Source organism: Aethalodelphis obliquidens, unplaced genomic scaffold (assembly GCF_003676395.1).
Source record: "Aethalodelphis obliquidens isolate GAN/ISIS:26980383/991018 unplaced genomic scaffold, ASM367639v1 scaffold1, whole genome shotgun sequence".
Lineage (NCBI taxonomy): Eukaryota > Metazoa > Chordata > Mammalia > Artiodactyla > Delphinidae > Aethalodelphis > Aethalodelphis obliquidens.
The window spans coordinates 54,945,717-54,966,247 of record NW_020837945.1 but is presented as its reverse complement, the minus strand read 5'-3'; the positions used below and the strand labels follow the sequence as shown (position 1 = coordinate 54,966,247).

At 37.8% G+C, this 20,531-nt stretch overlaps 1 long non-coding RNA gene across 2 annotated transcripts in view; it reads right to left on the bottom strand.

Moving 5' to 3' along the window:
• Nucleotides 1–20,531, bottom strand: part of LOC113619431 (uncharacterized) — a 51,850-nt gene that overhangs the window by 21,705 nt on the left and 9,614 nt on the right. For both annotated transcript variants that reach the window (XR_003432379.1, XR_003432380.1), the window contains exon 2: nt 5,362–5,428. This is a non-coding gene — a long non-coding RNA (uncharacterized LOC113619431). The remainder of the gene's footprint in view (nt 1–5,361; nt 5,429–20,531) is intronic.

Here is a 20,531-nt window from a genome sequence, read left to right as displayed (position 1 = left end):
TCTTAGCTCTGTAGCCCTACGTATGCTTAGCAGTAGAAAAGGTGGTCCAATTCAATAATTATTTCCAGCTAAGTTCAAAATCATTTAATTGCACTCCTATTTAAAGATCCTTCTTCAGTCTTCTTCCTCATCCTTGTTCAGTAATTATGTCAATGCAGCTGTAGGGAGAAAGGGCATATCCACACCTTTCTATGCATAACTGCTGGTGCCTAGGGATTTGGTGTTTTAGCATAGTCATTGACCAATAATGACTCCATTATATGACATGAGTTTTTCCTGCAGATGTCCCCTAACCTCCCTTGTAGCATCCCAGTATCCATGGTCCTATAGATATCTGGACAAATTTCTCTATACCAGGGACTGACAAACGACAGCCCTTAGGCCAAATATAGTCTGCAGGCATGATTTTGTATGATCCAAGAACTAAGAATGTTTTTTTTCATTTTTAAAGAGTTATAGCAGAAGAAAGAGGAAGAGGAGAAGTAAAAGAAGGAAAAGGAGGTGGTGGTGGAAAAGGAGGAGGGGTTAGGAGAGAAGGAGGGGAAAAAGAATATGTGACAGAGATCACATATGGCCTGCAAAGCCTAAAATACTTACTATCTGGCTCTTTAGAGGAAGTTTTCAACCCTTTCTCTACATACAGATTTCATGAATTGGCCTACATTTCTCTTTGACGCAGTCACTTTCTTCCATCTGCCCATCTTCCAGAGTTGATACTCTGGTACCCAATAATCAGGTGTTAACCACCTGGGTTCATTGGGAGTTTGAGTCTTCTTGATGTCAAGCTCAGTGGTGTGATTAATTCAGGGTCATATTTGACCCTCTCTAGCCTATCAAGACTTCTTTACCCTCTTCATCCACCTCTTATGCCCTGGCAGTTCTGGATGGGTCTAAGATCTGTTGCTCAACAAACTCTAAACATGAAGCTGGTGTCAGCTCTCTCAAGTCTTATGGAAGAGTCTGTTGCCCATCCCCCCAGAGTAGAGGAGCATCGTTCATTTCTCTATCTCCCCCACATCAGTACTTCAATACAGTAGTGTCTAAAATTACTCAAGAATCCCTTGAAAGGACAAACCCACAAAGCTGGAGACTGAGTATCCTCAACACAATTCCTCAAAAATTTCTGATTATGCAAAGACAGGTAATACCAAGTTACCCATTTATTCTCTGTACCTGTGTGAAAGAATCAGGCAAGAAGGTAAATCATATGAGACATATCCTCAGGCTTGCTACAATTGTAACAAGGGGGAAAAGAGATATTCAATATATTAGTTTTAGATACTGATGATTTATATATTTATATTTATTTAGTGTTACTTGAACATTATATTTGGTAACTGACTTAGAAATATTAGAACTTAAGAGACAATGAACCAATTAATTGTCCCCTCCTTCTAATTCAGTAACAAGAGGAAGATGGTCCAGTAAGCAGCAGAACCTCACAGTTACCTGCTACATTCATCACCCATCTTAGAAGAATGCCTGGATCATTATACAAGTAAGTATTTAGAAAAGGAGGTATCACCTAACAAAAATATCAATTTTTTTGGCATTGGCCTAGGGGCTAGGTAGCAAGAAAATAAACTTTGGAGGCTGAAAGAATAACAATCCATGTTATACAGTGGTGAAACATTTGGTTAAGTTGTCATCTGTGACACTTGGAAAGTATGTAATGTATTTTCTTGATAAACTTGCATTTCTGAGGGAAAAGTTTGGAAGAGAGAATTTTAATTACCATTGGTTATATTTGTCAACAAACAAGAAATAGATTAACTCATTTAACTTGGGGAAAGAGTTGGCTGGTTTACAAGAAAGAATGAAAGGGAACAGAGAGGATCCAGGAAGTCTAGGACTTGCAGGGTTGGGAAGGGAAATACTTCTCAACCCCAACTGGTAAAAGATAAGAAGACTTTTCATACAAAAAAAAAGGCTTATTAAAATTTAGCCTTACAGCAAGAACCAAATCAAAGGCATGACTAAAACTGAAAACTTCTGAATGGTTTCTGTTATCAGAAAGCATAGATCTAGTTAAGGTTATGGCATCCACTATGTCATTTAAAGAGGACAAAATGACTCAGTGAAAACAGACAAAGGCTATGATTCTCCCACCAAATCCTCATAGGTTCAAGCTGTGCACTTAATTGAACTTAGCCCAGTCTTGAAAACTATTGTGGATGTCTACTGGCACATGCTGATGAATGAAATCAAACGGATGAGAACCTAATTAAATATGTTGTTTTAGTCCAAAGAAACCACAAGACGAGACCAAAATTTGATGATTATTTGAAACTTAAAATGATTCTTGGCCTGAAAGCACAAGCTGAGAAAGTTTCTTAATCTCTAAGGCAGATATATTCTCCAACCCTCTCCTGAACTATAGCCACAGAAGATAATGGAGAAAGGAGAAACTTCCCAAGGCCTAAGCCAAGGACCTTGGAAAACAGTGAACTTGGAAAACAGTGAACTTGGAATTGAGTCCTCATTAGATATATCTGGGACTTCCCTGGTGGTCCAGTGGTAAAGAATCCACCTTCCAAAGCAGGGGACATGGGTTCGATCCCTGTTCAGGGAACTAAGATCCCACATGCGGGGCAGCTAAGCCCGGGTGCCACAACTACTGAGCTCACGCGTCTCAACTAGAGAACCTGCATACTGCAAACTACAGAGCTCACGAGCTCTGGAGCCCACGTGCCACAACTACGGAGCTCATGTGCCCTGGAGCCCGCACACCACAACTAGAGAAGAGAAAACCCACCACAACTAGGGAGAAGCCAATGCGCCACAATGGAAGATCCTGCATGTCTCAGCGAAGATCCCGCGTGCCACAACTAAGACCCGACGCAGCCAAAATAAATAATAAATCTATATATATATATATATCTTCCACCCATAGCATAAAGGATCCTGACAACACATTCCTGGGGTGATCTTAAAATTGACTTCCCATTCTTTCCCAATCTGAACAGGACTATTTGTTTCAGTTACCATTCCTTTATTCCACCGATGTATACTGGGTGTGTGAGAAACTAATAACTTGTCATTTTAATTCACAGGTTTCCAGATAATGAAGGACCACACCTGGACCTGATGTAAAGAATGCTATTTATTACTTAGAGATGCTGGGCTTTGAGTCTGATGCACTGACTTTAAGTGACTTTTGGATTGTATCTCTCAAGAAAGATGGAATGGGTTTTGGTGGCAGGAAAGAAGGTGGTAACCTGCATATCTGATGGCCAGAAAGGCAGATAATAGTGATTTTTGCTGACTATTTGCATCTTGGTTATTTCTCATAAAATGGCAGGATTGTACTTCCTGGACCTCTTGGAAATGGGTAAGGCCGCATGACCAACTCCTGGCCAAGCATTTATTTGCTGGTGCTAAATGCTTCAGAATTCCCTCTTTCCCTTTGTCTTAGCAACCAGCAATGCTGAGGTGGTGGCTGATCTGACAGTCCCTGTGTTACTGTAAAAAGCGGAGCCCCTCTGCTGATCCACAGTTGACATATTTATTTCTCTCTCAGGTATGCTGCCTGTTTAAACCATAAAGATATGGAAAATGTTTGATACTGAAACATGATCTAATCTATCTTGACTGGTGAAAGAACCAATTGCCACAATTTTCTTCTCAGTACACTTTCACCAAAAAATATGAGATTGTGGGTTCCTAATTTAAGTAAAGGAACTTAAATTTGTTTTTCCAAAGAAGTTTGCAGGATGTGAAATTGACAAGAAATTAATATCTAGAATATACAATAAAGAGACAGGAACACCAAAGAAAAAAAGTTGTGCAAAGTATATACCCACAAGCTATTTACAGAAAATTCAAATGCTAGCAACTGTATAACAAGGTGCTCAGACTCATTAGTAATCAAAGGAATGTAAATTGAGAAAAGATATTATTTACACCTATTAGCCTGGAAATAGAAAGTTGGAAAATTGTCAAGTATTGGCAAGAATGTGAGAATATGGGGATCCTCAAGAATGGATGATGGGAAAGTGACTAGTGAAGTCTTTCCAGAGGACAATTGGTTACAACATAGTCAAATTAAAAATCATTAATACTAGTTCTGGGTGTAAAAGGTATGGAACAGTGTAAGACAGATTGAGATGAACCATTTCTATAAATTAATATATGTATGCAGAACTGTACACATTTTATAAGAACACATTCAAAAATATAGACAGTAAATCGATTAGAATGTTTACCAATGACAGCAGAGGGCTTTGGGAAAAAAAGAATGAGGATGAAGGGAAATAATAAAAGCTTTAATGATAACGAGGCACAACCTGATTACCACCACTATCCGCACTAGAGATCTCCCCCTAAATAAGTAACTTTGTTACTTACCTCATCCCAACCAAAAGTGTGTTATGTAAAAGGAGCAAATAAGTTTTTCAGTAGTTGTCATATGGCCAGTGATTGTAAGCCATAGAAAGATACCCTTGAGTACAAGTAAATGCCAATGACCACAGGTGAATCATTTTATAACCTTTAGACTAGTATACCTATACAATGTTTAACAGTTAGTTCAGAAGCAGGGAGTAGGGGCTGGATTTGTAGGGTTTTCTGATTTTGAGATGTAAATATTGCCATCACAGTTGATTTCAAACTATCAAGGATTTAATAAACAGATGGCAAAACTCCTGAAAATTTAACAACTGGTCCTCACAAGCTGGTAGGAGCATGTTTTAAGCACTACCTTTGAGACTCCAGAATTAAAGCACAAGACCTACTGATTTAAATGTAGATCTTACCAAGAATGGCACATAAACACTTAGAGGTTTTCTGTCCATAAACTTGTAGAAAGCAACACATTTCACCCACATTCAATCTTTAACATGAGCTAATGGGAACTTCTTCCATTTTTCAATTTGAAATGTTTAATTATTGTAAAATCACAGGCCACAATATTTAATGGGGTCTAGCCACAGCTAGACCTGAATCAAAAAGCCTGAAGCTTGGGTGGTGTATTTTGTTCCTACCTACAGGGAACAAAGTACAACAGTGGTATGTTCTTACCACTTGGACAAAAGACCTTAGCTCAGGTTAGGAATACAGAGTGTCTGGACCTACCATCTCACAAAGGCTTTCTATTTCTCCCAAAACATTGATGTCACCTAACAAGCCTGCTTTCCCATTCAACAGCATGAGTATGCCAATCTGTTCCATTTCCAACATCCAGTTTTCTTCTTGTTCCTCTTGTTTGGTAGACTCTGTTCTTCAAACAAGGTAGGAAAAGTTACACAGTTTCTTAGAATCCCAGTCTCCTCTACCATAACCTGAGAATTAATTGAGAACAGTGTAGCCTCCTCAGAGTTTTATGGAGATTAGATTTGGAAGTGTCAGTACAGCTCTTGGTACCTGGTACACACTGGTAGGTCAGTTTCCTTTTCGTCTTTCTTCCCATGTCCTCACCCAGTTTTGTGGACTAAAAAAAACAACAAAAAATTAGCAACATTAGTTTCTGACCTAGCTTTCTTCTTCTGTAATACCCTGTTTCCTCCTCAAGGACATTTTTTGCACGTACCTTTGCAAAATCTGACATTTATCATTTGAACTCTGTTCTGAAACTCCCATTTCATCAAACACATGATGGCCTCTCCAGTCACCACGAAATTGTTACAGAATCTACTTATCCAGATTTCACTCACTATGCTCAAGCAGCTGAAACTTACAATATTCCTCATGAAAGGTTAGGAACCGTAGATTTAGTTGAGGTTCTCAACAAGGGAGGTACTGTAGGCTAGGGTACATCTTGGAAATGTGGGAGCATTTTTGCTTTTCTGACGACTGGGGACAGAGACACGGAGGCTCAGGCATTTAGTGGTTAGGGGCAAAGAATGTTAGATATTCTAAACAGAAAGGACAATCCCACACATGGAGTATCTTCCTGAACACAGTTTTAATATCCCAGAGTGCCAAACCCACTATAAGTACAAACTAATGATACTTCAGTAGATGAGATACTAAAAAGATTTTTCATATATTTATGCAAGAAGTCAACATAATTTAAGAGAAGGATGTTATAGAGAGAAAAGCTTAAATGGGATAGAGACTTTTAAAACGATTGAATAGTTTACTATCTCTCTACTTTCTATCTACTCAATGTTATACAGCATTTTAAAATGCATATTAGTTAAAAAGGGTTTCAGTGTAGAAATGCAATTATTGCAAAAACGACAAGGCAGATTGCAAATATATGATAGCTTTGGGACTCCTTTTGCGACTTCATGCCAAATATTATAAAACTAGCAGAACACTACATTTCATTATAAAAATATTTTTAAAATTTCACATTCTTATCATCTTCCATTATTTCTTTGTAGTACAGGGACAAACACTTATATTGGGAAACTAGCACTGGCATTATTTTGGGGTTGCCTGTTTTCAGCTCTTACTACAATATTGTCCCTTATGGTTCATCACATAATTTCTCTACAGCCTTTATTTTTTATTGGAGTAGAATTGCTTTACAATGTTGTGTTAGTTTCTGCTGTACAGTGAAGTGAATCAGCTATGTGTATACCTATATCCCCTCCCTCTTGGACCTTCCTCCCACCTCCCCCCCCATCCCACCCATCTAGGTCGTCACAGAGCACCGAGCTGAGCTCCCTGTGCTATACAGCAGGTTCCCAATAGCTATCTATTTTACACATGGTAGTGTATTTATATCAAACCTAATCTCTCAATTCGTCCCACCCTCTCCTTCCCTCCCTGTGTCCACATGTCCATTCTCTATGTCTACATCTCTATTCTTGCCCTGCAAATAGGTTTATCTGTACCATTTTTCTAGATTCCACATATATGTGTTAATATACGATATTTGTTTTTCTCTTTCTGGTATACTTTGTTCCTTTTTATGGCTGAGTAATATTCCATAGTATATATGTACCACATCTTCTTTATCCATTCATCTATCATTGGACATTTATGTTGTTTCCATGTCCTGGCTATTGTAAATAGTGCTGCAGTGAACATTGGGGTACATGTAGCCTCTTATTTATAGTTTCTTTCCAATCTATTCTATAGTCCCTATTGTTTATGGAAGAATATAGCCTCCCAGGCTGTTTTAGCTGAGACTGAACGTATGTTCCAACATGTAATGGGATTTCAAAATGGCAGGAGACGTGTACTTTGTCACTAACACTTTATGTCACAATATATGAAATTTTAACACCATACTTGTAATACTGAGTTCATTTGCAAGAATATCTCACCATTGCTTTCACTTCAACAGTCTGTAATTTTTAAAAATTAAAAAAAAAACAGTCTGTAATTTATCTTGGCATATTAGTCCTACTTCAACTGGGGTTGTTCCTCCTCATTACATATAAATAAGTTCTCTTTCAATTATGCACAAGAGTAATACTAGATTTTATTCTAGTGTCCACTCATACCAATGTTTCAATTTCCCTCTGTGTCTTGCATGGAGTGACTTCTGATCTTCTCACTTATTTGGGAAGAAAGTACTAATACCTGACTACTTCATTGTCTTTTAATATATTTATGACTGAACATCTACATGCTTGAATATCTAATTTTTAATTTTTAAAATTTCTCCTGTATTTAACAATTATATTGATTTTTTAAAACTATGCAGTTAGGTTATATTACTGATTCATTTCATTTTGGCATAGAAAAGAAGGCATTACAAACATTTGTTGTAAGGGTGCACTGGGTCTGATAGGGCTGAGAATCATGGATTCCAGGGAATGTTTACAAACATGGGCTCTCCGGGGTCTTCAAGAAAATTCCTTAGCAGTGAGGCCAACCCTTATTCTGTGAGGAGGAGGTAAAGACTATGGTTATCAGTGTCTTTGAAGAGTATCATTTCCTTTAATTAATTCTTCTGCATTCATTAAAAAGAATGAAATAATACCATTTGCAGCAACATGAATGGACCTGGAGATTATCATACTAAGTAAGGTAAATCAGACAGAGAAAGACAAATATCATATGATATCACTTATATGCAGAATCCTAAAAAAATGATACAAACAAACTTATTTACAAAGCAGAAACAGACTCCCAGATTTAGAAATGAATTTATGGTTACCGGGGGGAGGGGTGTGGGGGAGGGATAGATTGGGAGTTTGGGATTGACATCTACACACTGCTATATTTAAAACAGATAACAAACAAGGACCTAATATATAGCACAGGGAACTCTGCTCAATACTCTGTAATAACCTAAATGGGAAAAGAATTTGAAAAAGAATAGATACATGTATACGTATAACTGAATCACTCTGCTGCACACCTGAAACTAACACAACATTGTTAATCAACTATACTCCAATTTAAAGAGAAAAAAAAGACACAGAAAAGAAATTCTTCTGCATTGCAAAATAATCTGTTTCCAGTATATATTTAAGAATAAAAATGTAATTTACACTACCCATCTATTATAATGGATAATTTTTTTTTTAAACTGAGAATCCTAATTTCTGGTGAGGATGCAGAGCAACAAGAACACTCATTCATTGCTGATGGGAATGCAAAAAGGTACAATCACTTTAGAAGACAGTTTAAAAGCTTAGTACAAAGCTAAACATAGACTTACCATACAATCCAGCAAGTATACTTCTAGATATTTACTCAACTAATATGAAAATGTATGTTCACACAAAAATCTGCACATGAATGTTTATTACAAATTTATTCACAATCACAGAAAACTAAAAACAACCTAGATATTCCTAAATAAGTGAATGGATAAACAAGCTGTGGTACAAATGGAATATTAGTCAGCTATAAAAAAAGAAGCAAATTATCAAACCAGGAAAGAACGTGGATTAATTTTTCTTAACATCTTTATTGGAGTATAATTGCTTTACAATGGTATGTTAGTTTCTGCTTTATAACAAAGTGAATCAGTTATACATATGCATATGTTCCCATATCTCTTCCCTCTTGTGTCTCCCTCCCTCCCACCCTCCCTATCCCACCCCTCCAGGCAGTCACAAAACACTGAGCTGATCTCCCTGTGCCATGCGGCTGCTTCCCACTAGCTATCTATTTCACGTTTGGTAGTGTATATATGTCCATGCCACTCTCTCACTTTGTCACAGCTTACCCTTCCCCCTCTCCATATCCTCAAGTCCATTCTCTAGTAGGTCTGTGTCTTTATTCCCGTCTTACTCCTAGGTTCTTCATGACCTTTTTTTTTTTTTCCTTAGATTCCATATATATGTGTTAGCATACGGTATTTGTCTTTCTCTTTCTGACTTACTTCACTCTGTATGACAGACTCTAGGTCCATCCACCTCACTACAAATAGCTCAATTTCGTTTCTTTTTATGGCTGAGTAATATTCCATTGCATATATGTGCCACATCTTCTTTATCCATTCATCCGATGACGGACACTTAGGTTGTTTCCATCTCCTGGCTATTGTAAATAGAGCTGCAATGAACGTTTTGGTACATGACACTTTTTGAATTATGGTTTTCTCAGGGTATATGCCCAGTAGTGGGGTTGCTGGGTCGTATGGTAGTTCTATTTGTAGTATTTTAAGGAACCGCCATACTGTTTTCCACAGTGGCTGTATCAATTTACATACCCACCAGCAGTGCAAGAGTGTTCCCTTTTCTCCACACCCTCTCCAGCATTTACTGTTTCTAGATTTTTTGATGATGGCCATTCTGACCAGTGTGAGATGATATCTCATTGTAGTTTTGATTTGCATTTCTCTAATGATTAATGATGTTGAGCATTCTTTCATGTGTTTGTTGGCAATCTGTATATCTTCTTTGGAGAAATGTCTATTTAGGTCTTCTGCCCATTTTTGGATTGGGTTTTTTTTTTGTTATTGAGCTGCATAAGCTGCTTGTAAATTTAGGAGATTAATCCTTTGTCAGTTGCTTCATTTGAAAATATTTTCTCCCATTCTGAGGGTTGTCTTTTGGTCTTGTTTATGGTTCCTTTGCTATGCAAAAGCTTTGAAGTTTCATTAGGTCCCATTTGTTTATTTTTGTTTTTATTTCCATTTCTCTAGGAGGTGGGTCAAAAAGGATCTTGCTGTGATTTATGTCATAGAGTGTTCTGCCTATGGTTTCCTCTAAGAGTTTGATAGTTTCTGGCCTTACATTTAGGTCTTTAATCCATTTTGAGCTTATTTTTGTGTATGGTGTTAGGGAGTGTTCTAATCTCATACTTTTACATGTACCTGTCCAGTTTTCCCAGCACCACTTATTGAAGAAGCTGTCTTTTCTCCACTGTATATTCTTGCCTCCTTTATCAAAGATAAGGTGACCATATGTGCGTGGGTTAATCTCTGGGCTTTCTATCCTGTTCCATTGATCTCTATTTCTGTTTTTGTGCCAGTACCATTTTAAATGTATAATACAAAGTGAGAGAAGCCAGTCTGAAAAGGCAGTATACTGTACAATTATGTGACATTCTGGAAAAGTATAACTGTAGAGACTGTAAAAAGATCAGTGTTTTCTAAGAAGGAGGGGTAAGAGGGAGGTTGAATAGGTGAATCACGGGGGATATTTTTAAGGCATACATTCTGTATGATAACATAATTGTGGATACATTAAATTATGCATTTTTCAAAACCCACAGAATTCCATAGCACAAAGAGTAAACCTTAATACATGCAAACTAAAAAAAATCATTCAGGAGCTCAGGGGATTCTAGGATGGAATGCAAACTGTGACAAAACAATCTAATTGTACTACAAATGTATGAAACAACTTTACTGAAAAGGTGGAAAGTGGGGGAAAGGTGTTGAGCAAAGTAACTCTGGAAATGAGTGGAGTCTCTAACAGTAAAGCAAAAGAAATTGTACGTAAGCACTGTACTCTCATTGATAAAGTTGTTCCCACTGGGGTACAGGTTAACAATTCTGACACCACTATATATGTACATTGGAGCCGAGCAATTAAGTAAATAGATGGCAGATGATAGGAGTCAGTTTTCTCACTGTTGGGAATTTACAGATAAGCAAGGGAAGGAAGCTAGAGTGATCCATATGGTAATAGATTAGAGTTTGAGACATCAATATAAACTCAAGTTTAGCTTAACTATAGATATAGATGGTTACATATAAAAATATTTCTAGATATGTACATGCACGTTTTAGTGTATGAGTTAGCATAACACATATTTCTTTGATTTGTAGGCTAGAATAGTTGATTCTAGGACTGACGCAGAAAATCAGCCTGAACTTAGAATAAAAGGTAAGACTGTGAAACTTTTAGAAAAAAAAAAAAATAAGAGAAAATCTTTAGTAACCAGAGCTGGGCAAAATTTCTGAGATTTGACACTAAAAGTATGATCCATAATCATACTTATAAACTTGACATCATCAAAAATTTAAACTTTTACTTTGTGAAAGACCTTGTTTCTTTACAATGAAAAGGAAAACTATAGATTGAGAGGAAATATTTGTAAGCCACATATCTGGTAAAGAACTAGTATCTAAAGTATATGAAGCACTTCCAAAGCTCAAAAGTAAAAAAACAAAGAATCCAAAAGAAAATAGACAAAAGGCATGAGCAGACATTGTACCTAAGAAGATATTTAGATAGCAAATAAGCACATGAAAAGATGTTCAGCATCACTAGACATTAGGGAAATGCAAATTAAAACTACAGTGAGATAATCACTACACAACTATCACAAAAAATTTTAATTAAAAAATTAAATAAAAATGATTAAAAAATTTAAATGATAATTAAAATGTTTTAAAAGTAATGACAACCCCAAGCACTAGTGAGGATGTGGAGAAACTGCATCACTCATACATTGCTGAGGGGAATGCACAACGGCACAGTCAGTCCAGAAAACATCATGGCAATTTCTTTAAAAACTAAACATGCAACTACCATACAACTCAACAAATGCACCCCTGAGCATTTATCCCAGAGAAATGAAAACTTATGTTCACACAAAAACCTGTAATATTCAGAGCAGTTTCATTTATAATAGTCAAAAATTGGAAACAACACAGCTATCCTTCAATGCGCGAATGGTTAAACAAACTGTGGTACATCTGTACCATAGAAAACTACTCAGAAAAAAAAAAAAAAGTACCAACTATACATAGTTGTTGAACCATACAACAACGAGGATGAATCTCCAGAGAATTATGCTGAGTTTAAATAACCAGTTCCAAAAGGCTACATATTGTTTGATTCTATTTAAGTAACATTCTTTAAATGACAAATTATGTAAACAGAGAACAGTTTTGCAGATGCTAGTGGTTAAGTGAGGTGCGAGGGAGGTGGATATGGCTACAAAAGTTCAACATGAGAGATCCCTGTGGTGATGTATCTTGACTATGTCAATGTCAATATCCTGATGCTATTGCACATAGTTTTGCAAGACAATGCCATTGGAGTATACTAGGTAAAGGGGACAAAGGATCTCTCGGGATTATTTCTTATGACTGCATGTGAATCTACGATTATCTTAAAAGTTTAACTCAATTAAAAAATCTAATTGAGAATCAGGGCAATGGAGAAGCTTTATTGTATATCCAAATAATTCTGTTAGAGGCTGCTATATTACCCACGTACTCTGGACAAAGCATGGTAATGTTCACTTTGTAGTGGAAAGACTATGGGCTTTGTCATTAGAGACCTTGGATGAGATATAGCTTACCACATATCAGCTGTGTGACCTTAGACAGTCTGACCTTCAGTGTCCTAATCTATAAAACACTAGATTCCTTTTGAGGCTTAAGCAAGGTAGTGTCTAAATTAGATACATAAAACACTGTATACTTAAAACCCTTGGCACTGTGTCTAACCACACAGTAAGTACTCAAACGTTAGCTATCATGAAGGAGAAAGAATCAGAACAATTGTTTAGCAAGCAACTGTTTCCCTGTCCCTGTATTAAACTTGACAAGGGATTATTAGATTATAAAACAACATATAAAAGAGACATAGAATGCCAACTAAGCAAACATGTGTTAACAGAAGTGTATATGTGATCTTTTAAAAAACTGTCTAATAAATTTTCCTTATTTTTAAAGAGTGTATGATTACAGAGACTGGAAAAATTAAAAAAGAAACACAGATAATGCAATCATCATTACAGAATAACATGACTAACCTTATTTTTATATGCATATATTTTTAGAACACTGATATTATGCTGCTTATATACCATTTTCAAATCTACTTTTTGATTGCATGCATATTTTTCCATGTCATCCAATATCTTAAAACATCTTTTTCAATGTTGCCTAAATTAGCGCCTATATATACAATGGAATATTAACTATGTACCAATGGACATGTTAGTTGATTCCAATTTTTTTCTACTGTAAAAACTAACAGAAAAATTCTAGTTACATAAAACTTTGTCTAAGTTGGCTATTGATAAAGGAATGCTTCCTATAGAGGGGATATTAAGAAAAAGAATATACAGGTACCACCCCCCTTTTTGAAAGTTTGCTTTACGCCACTTCATTTTTATAAATTACCCACATTAGTACCTGTTTTCGCTAATGGAAGGAAATCCAAAAAGGATTTTGGGTTTTACAAAAAAAAGGCGAAAAGCAAAAATTACATTCAGCATTTGTTTTGCAGGGGGCTGTTATAAAGGCAGTGAGAGTGGCCCCGCTAAACTCCTTCCCCAGGAACTACACTCAGAATCTCAGCATCAAGCTGCCATAGCTTTGAACTGTTTCTGTGAGCATCTGTGCTTTATCTTGATTTACTTTGTGCATCCGTTAGCAAAATGTGTCCTAAGATAATTGCTTCTTTGCTTTCCACCATTTCGGCTTACGAAAAGTTTAATAGGAATGCTCTACTTTCAGGTAGTGGGGGAAATTTGTACTATAAAATTCTTGATTTGCGTGACAAATCCTTCTGAGAGGAATGAAGCAGGATTCTTAAGAAGATGCTTTTTTGGAAGTTAAGTATTTGTTCCACTCGAATTAGTTTCACTTTGATCAACGTATATTATGCTTTTTAAAGTAGAAGTAATAGAAACTTTGGAAGAAAGTGAAAACACCTCAGAATCTATTACAATCAACGAAAAGAATGTCAAGTACATTGTGAAAAGTACACCAGATATTGGGAAGGTTTATTTCAAAGCAGTTAGTGCATTCAAATGCCAGACAGTCTATTATTGTGAAAGACAGTTCAGGCCTGCAACGGAGGCTCAAACTAAACTCTGGAATCATTTAGGAAGTGACAGAGGAAAGAAAAAAGGGAAACATATACATAAATTCAACAACCCACATTATAGTTTCAGGGAACAGGCATATAATCAAAAAACAAGAAAGGACTGCAACAGGAAGTTGAAATTAAGTTTTCAAAAGAAAAAGCAATAAAGACAGGATAGACCCTACTACTTGAAGAATAGGATTAAAAAATCATCCAGTAAAAAGAGGCAGAACTGCTTAATTTTGATTGTGTTTCTTCTTTATAAAGGAGAAAAAATCTTTATTGTATGGTAGAACAATATTGATAGAAAGTTGAAGCCCAAGATGGATACAGCAAAGTGATAACTGAGGGAGGAAACTTCACATCGCAAAATGCCACAGGGTAGTGCAGTTAATCCAACAAGCGGTATTTCATGAAAAGGGAGGGAGTTCCGCATTTTAATCCACAGCAACATGATGCAAGATAGAAGCAGTAACGTTACTTTCCCAAGAGGATGATATAGCTGCTAGCTGCATGTCAGATTCAACTGTAGAGATTTTAACCATGTACATGTACAGGCGCCTTCAAATGCAGTAAATCAAAACATCCTTATTGGTTGGGGATAGGCATCTGCAGAGCAGCAGCATAACTGCTGCTCAGTGAACTAGTTTTTAGCAGATTAGGGTCGCCAACCCTAAATATTTAAGAAGACTCTCAACAAATGTTACTTTTGTAATCTAAAATGTTAATCCTTAATTACCTTGACTTTATAGCCAGAAACTGCCAATGACAAATTGGTATTATAAAATACATGTTTTATTGATGTATATTGAAAGATTATCTTAAGACTCAGATAAGTTCAATTAATTTCTCAGACTAAAAGAATCTCCTCTCTAGTTTTGTAGCCTTAATTAATGTCAAACATAGGTGCCCTACTTCCCCTCTCTCCAAGACACTTAGAATTGATCTCTAATCAGGATATAACTACCCAAACAGATCTTTCTGGATTCATGGTATTTTTCATTATTATTTTAAGCTTTCAAAACCCAGTAGTTTATGCTAAAACAAATGAAAAGAACTACCCCCCATTTCTAAATAAATATTCTCTCTTTGATCAGAAGTGAGCCAGAGAGACCATGGAGAAAGCAACCCACTTTTTTCTATGCTAGTCTGACTACAAAAACAAAGGGAATATAATAAAGATAAAGGTGTAATCCTACCAATCTTCGAGAAAGACAGGCCCAAGTCCAAAAATTAGATTCTGTACAACTCAAGGTAAACCTATTGCTTTATCAAATACATAATGAAAAGCATGGACTGGTAGGAAAACTGTTTTTCTAATTTCAGTAGATGTTTGTTTTCTCTTTAAAATTGTGTAGATTTCTTAAGTTACCAGGCTATGCAAATTGTCACAGGCAAAATCAAATTTATAAATAAATGATATCTATTGCTACACAAGACTAAAATAAGAATTTTAAATTTAGCGATAGGTCAAAGCTAAGTTTTCAATAAGGATTTCATTAGTGATAGAGCTTTGTACTGAGTTTTGCTAGTCCCTAAGCCAATTTATTTTAAATGGCGGATTTTCTTATCTTCCCAACTCATTTTAGTTTGGAAAAACTGCCTTCACTCTGATACCTCTGAGTTCTCCAAACAATATCACAAATTAGCTAGCTCTTCATGTATAAATCACATAGAGATTAAACAAACTCAGGGGTAATTTGACAGTCAGCCATAAGATGTATTTTGGTTGGTCTCATTTATTTCCCTCTTGCTTCTTCTGTTACTTTGCATTTTAACCACTGTGCAGAGAGAGATTAAATACTTTAATCCATTTTATTATCTAACATTTGTCATTTACTTTTTGGTAATATTTTTAAAGGGAGATATAAGATATATGTCCTTCAGGACAAAGTCCTGTCATTCTTCCCAGTTCTCTTATAGTTTTCTTACTGTGGTAAACACTGCACTTGAATACACTGAGAAGGTCCTTAAGAAGTCATTAGTTACCTATTAAGGCCATTTAATTACCTTTGGATGAGAACTCTTCCCTAATTCCCAGTTTAGAAAGGCCATTTCAGGAAGCAAGTTAGGATTTTATTATTTTGGAATTAAATATCAGACTACAGTTGAAATGTTTATCAACCACCTCAGAAAAAGGAAGAATCTTGAAATAGCTCCCTGTAGTTTGTTTATTTGGATAATTCCTGGTTTTCATCAACCTGGATTTAATTCAGATGAGGGAGAAAAGAAAACTCTTAACTCTGACTACCCTGAGATCATCATGTTGTAAGAAAGCCAAGCCACATGGAGAAGCCATGTGTACGAACTCTTATTGGACATCCTAATCGTCACACCATCCCAGTCGAGGTGCCTGTCATGAGTGAATTTGCCTTCGGAGGAACCCAGTCCTCAGCCATGGAGTCGCCCTAGCCTTCCAGTCTTCCTAGCTGAGGCCTCAAACATCACAGAGCAAAGACAAGACATGCTTGTTATGCTCTGTTTGAGTTTCTGGACCAATCTACTCTCAAAAGAAAATTCAGAGAGCATTACTTGATATAAATATTTTATTGAGCAAGAGACAAACCTTTTGCAACAGAGAGACTTCAAAACCAAAAGTAACACGAAGCTCAGGTCTCAGCAGTTACACCTCAATTTACAACGAATGAATGAAAGAGTTCAGTTGACCCTTGAACCACCCTAGGGTTAGGAACACCAACCTCCAGCACAGTTCAGCATCCTTGGATTCAACCAACTGCAGATCATGTAGTACTATAGGATTTACTATTGAAAAAATACACATATAAGTGGGCCCAAACTGTTCAAACCCATGTTATTCAAGGGTCAACTGTAGATTGTTTTCTATTGTGACTGGTTACTAGAAACTTACATTCCTTTTAGGGTAATAGCACTGTATAAGTTTACTAATTTGTAGCTTATTGGCTAGGAAGCTGTAAGGTCACACAGACATGAAGAAAGCTTAAGATTTGTTTAAGGTCAGAGTCAGCATTTCAGGGAAATCAGCACAGCTTATTTTGGTTATGTGATATGAGTGTTTGATTTAGGGGTATATTCAAACTATGGCCTCCATTTTGTTTTTTCTTTAACACTATAAATATAATAGAATGGTGTTTTGAGCTGCAAAATTTTGGTGTATGTTGTGATGCAAAAATGGTAACTAGAACACTGATTAAGCTGTGGGGGTCATGAGAATGAGCAGAATTGACCAGAGGCTCCAACAGCTGTGCTCTGAAAAACCACTACATGTTTGGACAGAGGCAACACACCCAAGGGCTGCTTGCAGGCAATGACTGAGTTCTGTAGGAGACATGCACCTCCTTGGATGGGCGATTTTGACTGGACTTCCTTGACGGCCTTGCTGAGCCTTCCTTAGACTGTAATGGCATGCTTCCACTCAACCTTCCTTCCATCTCTTCCTCATTCACATTCAGACTTGCCCACGGTCTGACTGCTCTTCCAGCCTTTTCCATCTCCCTCATCATTTTTTCTCATATAGGCATTTTCTCTAATAAAATCCTTTTACACTTAACCCAGTCTTGGTGTCTGATTTCAGAGGACCCAGACAAACACCAGTAGTACCAGAAATGGTCCGAAAAAACACACAGTAAGATGGGGGTTTGGTACTGGCTTACCCACCACCAGGCAGACAGAGGACACCATCCTCCTTAGTAGGTGGATCACACACTTTCTGGCAAAAGATAGTGGCTAAATTGCTAGATTTTAGTGACCTCTCACCAGTGCATTCATGATGGCCTTGGTAAATGCTCTCTGGAAAATGTTCAGGAGGTGAATGCTGCGACAGGTAGGGATGATACTGGCATTTGAAAAAAACTGGGGGGAACAATGCTTACAAAGATAGAGGGGTTGGCTGGTTACTGCTAAGTTGCATTGACACTTTACAGAAGGATAATGAGAGATGAGGGCTGTAAACATCACTCAGAAACTAAATAGAAGAGCCAGAAAGCCTTGGTGGTAGCTTACTAAGAGGCCTGTCTCTTGCTAGGAGGGTAGACACAGTTAAACAGCAGGCTGAAGACTTGATTATTAAAGTTCCAGAGCTTAAGAAACATTTTAATTCTCAGCCAAGGCAGGTCAGTTGTGTGAAGGTCAGGGCCCTGGTGGGGAAAACCCAGAACCCTGAAACTGGATAGGGACATCTGAGTGGTTGTCCTGAGGATGTTGATTCTGCAACCTTCCAGACCCTCTGGGACTGCAGAGGTAGCATAATCCTCCCCAGTAAGAACAAGCCCAGCACAGCAAGAATTTCACCCTGACAAGGCAGTAGGTGATATACACACGGGCTACCCCTACTATATGTCTTGGCTGCCAGGACAATAAACAGGGTTAAATCTCAGCTTAACCCAGCTGAAGATGGGCTGGGCCTTATAAGGAAGCAAAGAGACTATACACCTAAAGAATTACATGAATGACCTGGGATACACTAGTAGGAGCCAGGAAATTATTGCTGGAAGTGGATTTTGCAGTGCTTGATCAATGGGGACAGAATGTACATTTGAATAAGCCAGAATTCATGGACTTAGAGACACTTTATCAAGACCCAGGATTTAACACCCTAGCAAGGACCCCAGAGAGTAGGTAAACTAGCAGCTGGGGTAGTTCCTAAAAGCCCGGCTAATTCTCAAAGAGGTTACCCTAACAGAAGGCAAGTGAAGGAATTAAGTAGCTGAGGAAAGAGGGCATGTGGTATGGATATGTAAGGCCAAAAGACCCACCAGAAGATCGAGCTCTGTAGGAGGGCACAAAGAGCACTCCATTTACCAACACCATCAGGAATGCACTGGTTAGAGGGGCACCAGTACCACTATGAAATTCTGTGATGGCTTTCCTCTACAAGCCAGGGATGTTGATACTAGAGGCAGTTGCATAGCTAGGCTGGTTACCATCCATGGAGATGAAGGGGCTTTAAGTAATAGAGGACAGATGGCAGCACTTGTCTGTCAGGAGCCAGGAGGCTGTAATTATCATAATGACTGGCAAGGCCAGAGGGCAGCCAAGGCTGCTTGACCTGCCGGGAGTTGTAAAAATGGTTAACAGAGCATGGTGTCTCTAGGGGCAAAACATATGGGCAGCTAACAAGGGTGTTGCTTAATATTACAACCAAATAAAGAACAGAGGAGCAGGATGCTGAAAGTGACTGACCAACAAAGTCACAATCGCTTACTCAGTTCCCAGACCAGATGTTCACATCTGTAACCCTCTGACTAAAGAAGGGGCTGGGGGTCCAGGAGGAAGGACTCTGTTATACCATGGCAAGCATGTACCATGACAATAGAGTGCCTGTACGTGTGATTGAAGTTGATACAATTGGCGGGTGGAGTAATCTCCACATTGTCTCTGGCCTCTGGAGTGAGAGCTGTCATAGTGGGGATAGTCATATGGAAACCTCTGAAACTGCCTCCCAAAATAATTTAAAAAAAGCATTATCATATCCCATGGAGGGGTGTGGCAAAGATGAGTACCAGCATTAAATAAATATCGGAAGGATGCAGGAATGGTGGGTTCTATCATATCTCAATTTAATTTGATACTCTGGCCTCTCCAAAAAGCCAGATAGCTCTGGGAGAATGACTGTAGACTGTCACAACGTCAACCAAGACGTATCCTAGATTGCAGCTATCGTACCAGGCATGGTATGCTTGATAGAGCAAATTAATATGGCATCAGGTACACATACCCAGCCATTAGTCTAGTGAATGTATTCTAATCAATCCCAGTCAGGAAAGAGAACCAGGAAGTTTGCATTTGCGTGGATGGACGACAATATTCATTTAAAATTTTCCCTCAGGGCTATGTTAACTCTCCTGTCCTTTGTCATAGTCCAAAGAGATCTAGACCTTCAGGACATGCCACAGAACATCACACCTATCCATTATATCCATGATATAATACTGACTGAGCAGGAACAACAGGTGGTTGGTAGGCTGGAGGCCATGGTAAAATGCATGCACTCTAGAGGGTGAGAGTACAAATTTTCAGGTGCCAGTCCCTTCAGTGAAGTTTTAAGAATCCAGTGATCATAGGTATGCTGGGACATGCTCCAAAGTAGAAGACAAATCACTGTATCTCGAATTCCCTGCACAAAGAAGGAAGCAATACACGTGGAAGTTCTCTTCAGCTTCTGGCAGAAACCTAGGAATATTCACCCTGCCCATATACAGGGTGATACAAAAGGCTGCCAGCTTTGACTGAGGTCCTTGGACTGCATGGCAGTGAGGAGCGAACACTTCCATACACAGTTTCTTCCCTTTATTCTTCACTTGGGTCTCTCTTGTGCCAAGATCTGACTGTTGATCCAGCCTTTGCCAGCTCCCTTCCCATTTTCCATCCCAGGTATATAGCTTAATAAATGAGATTGCATGTCTAATCACATTTTGGCCTCTG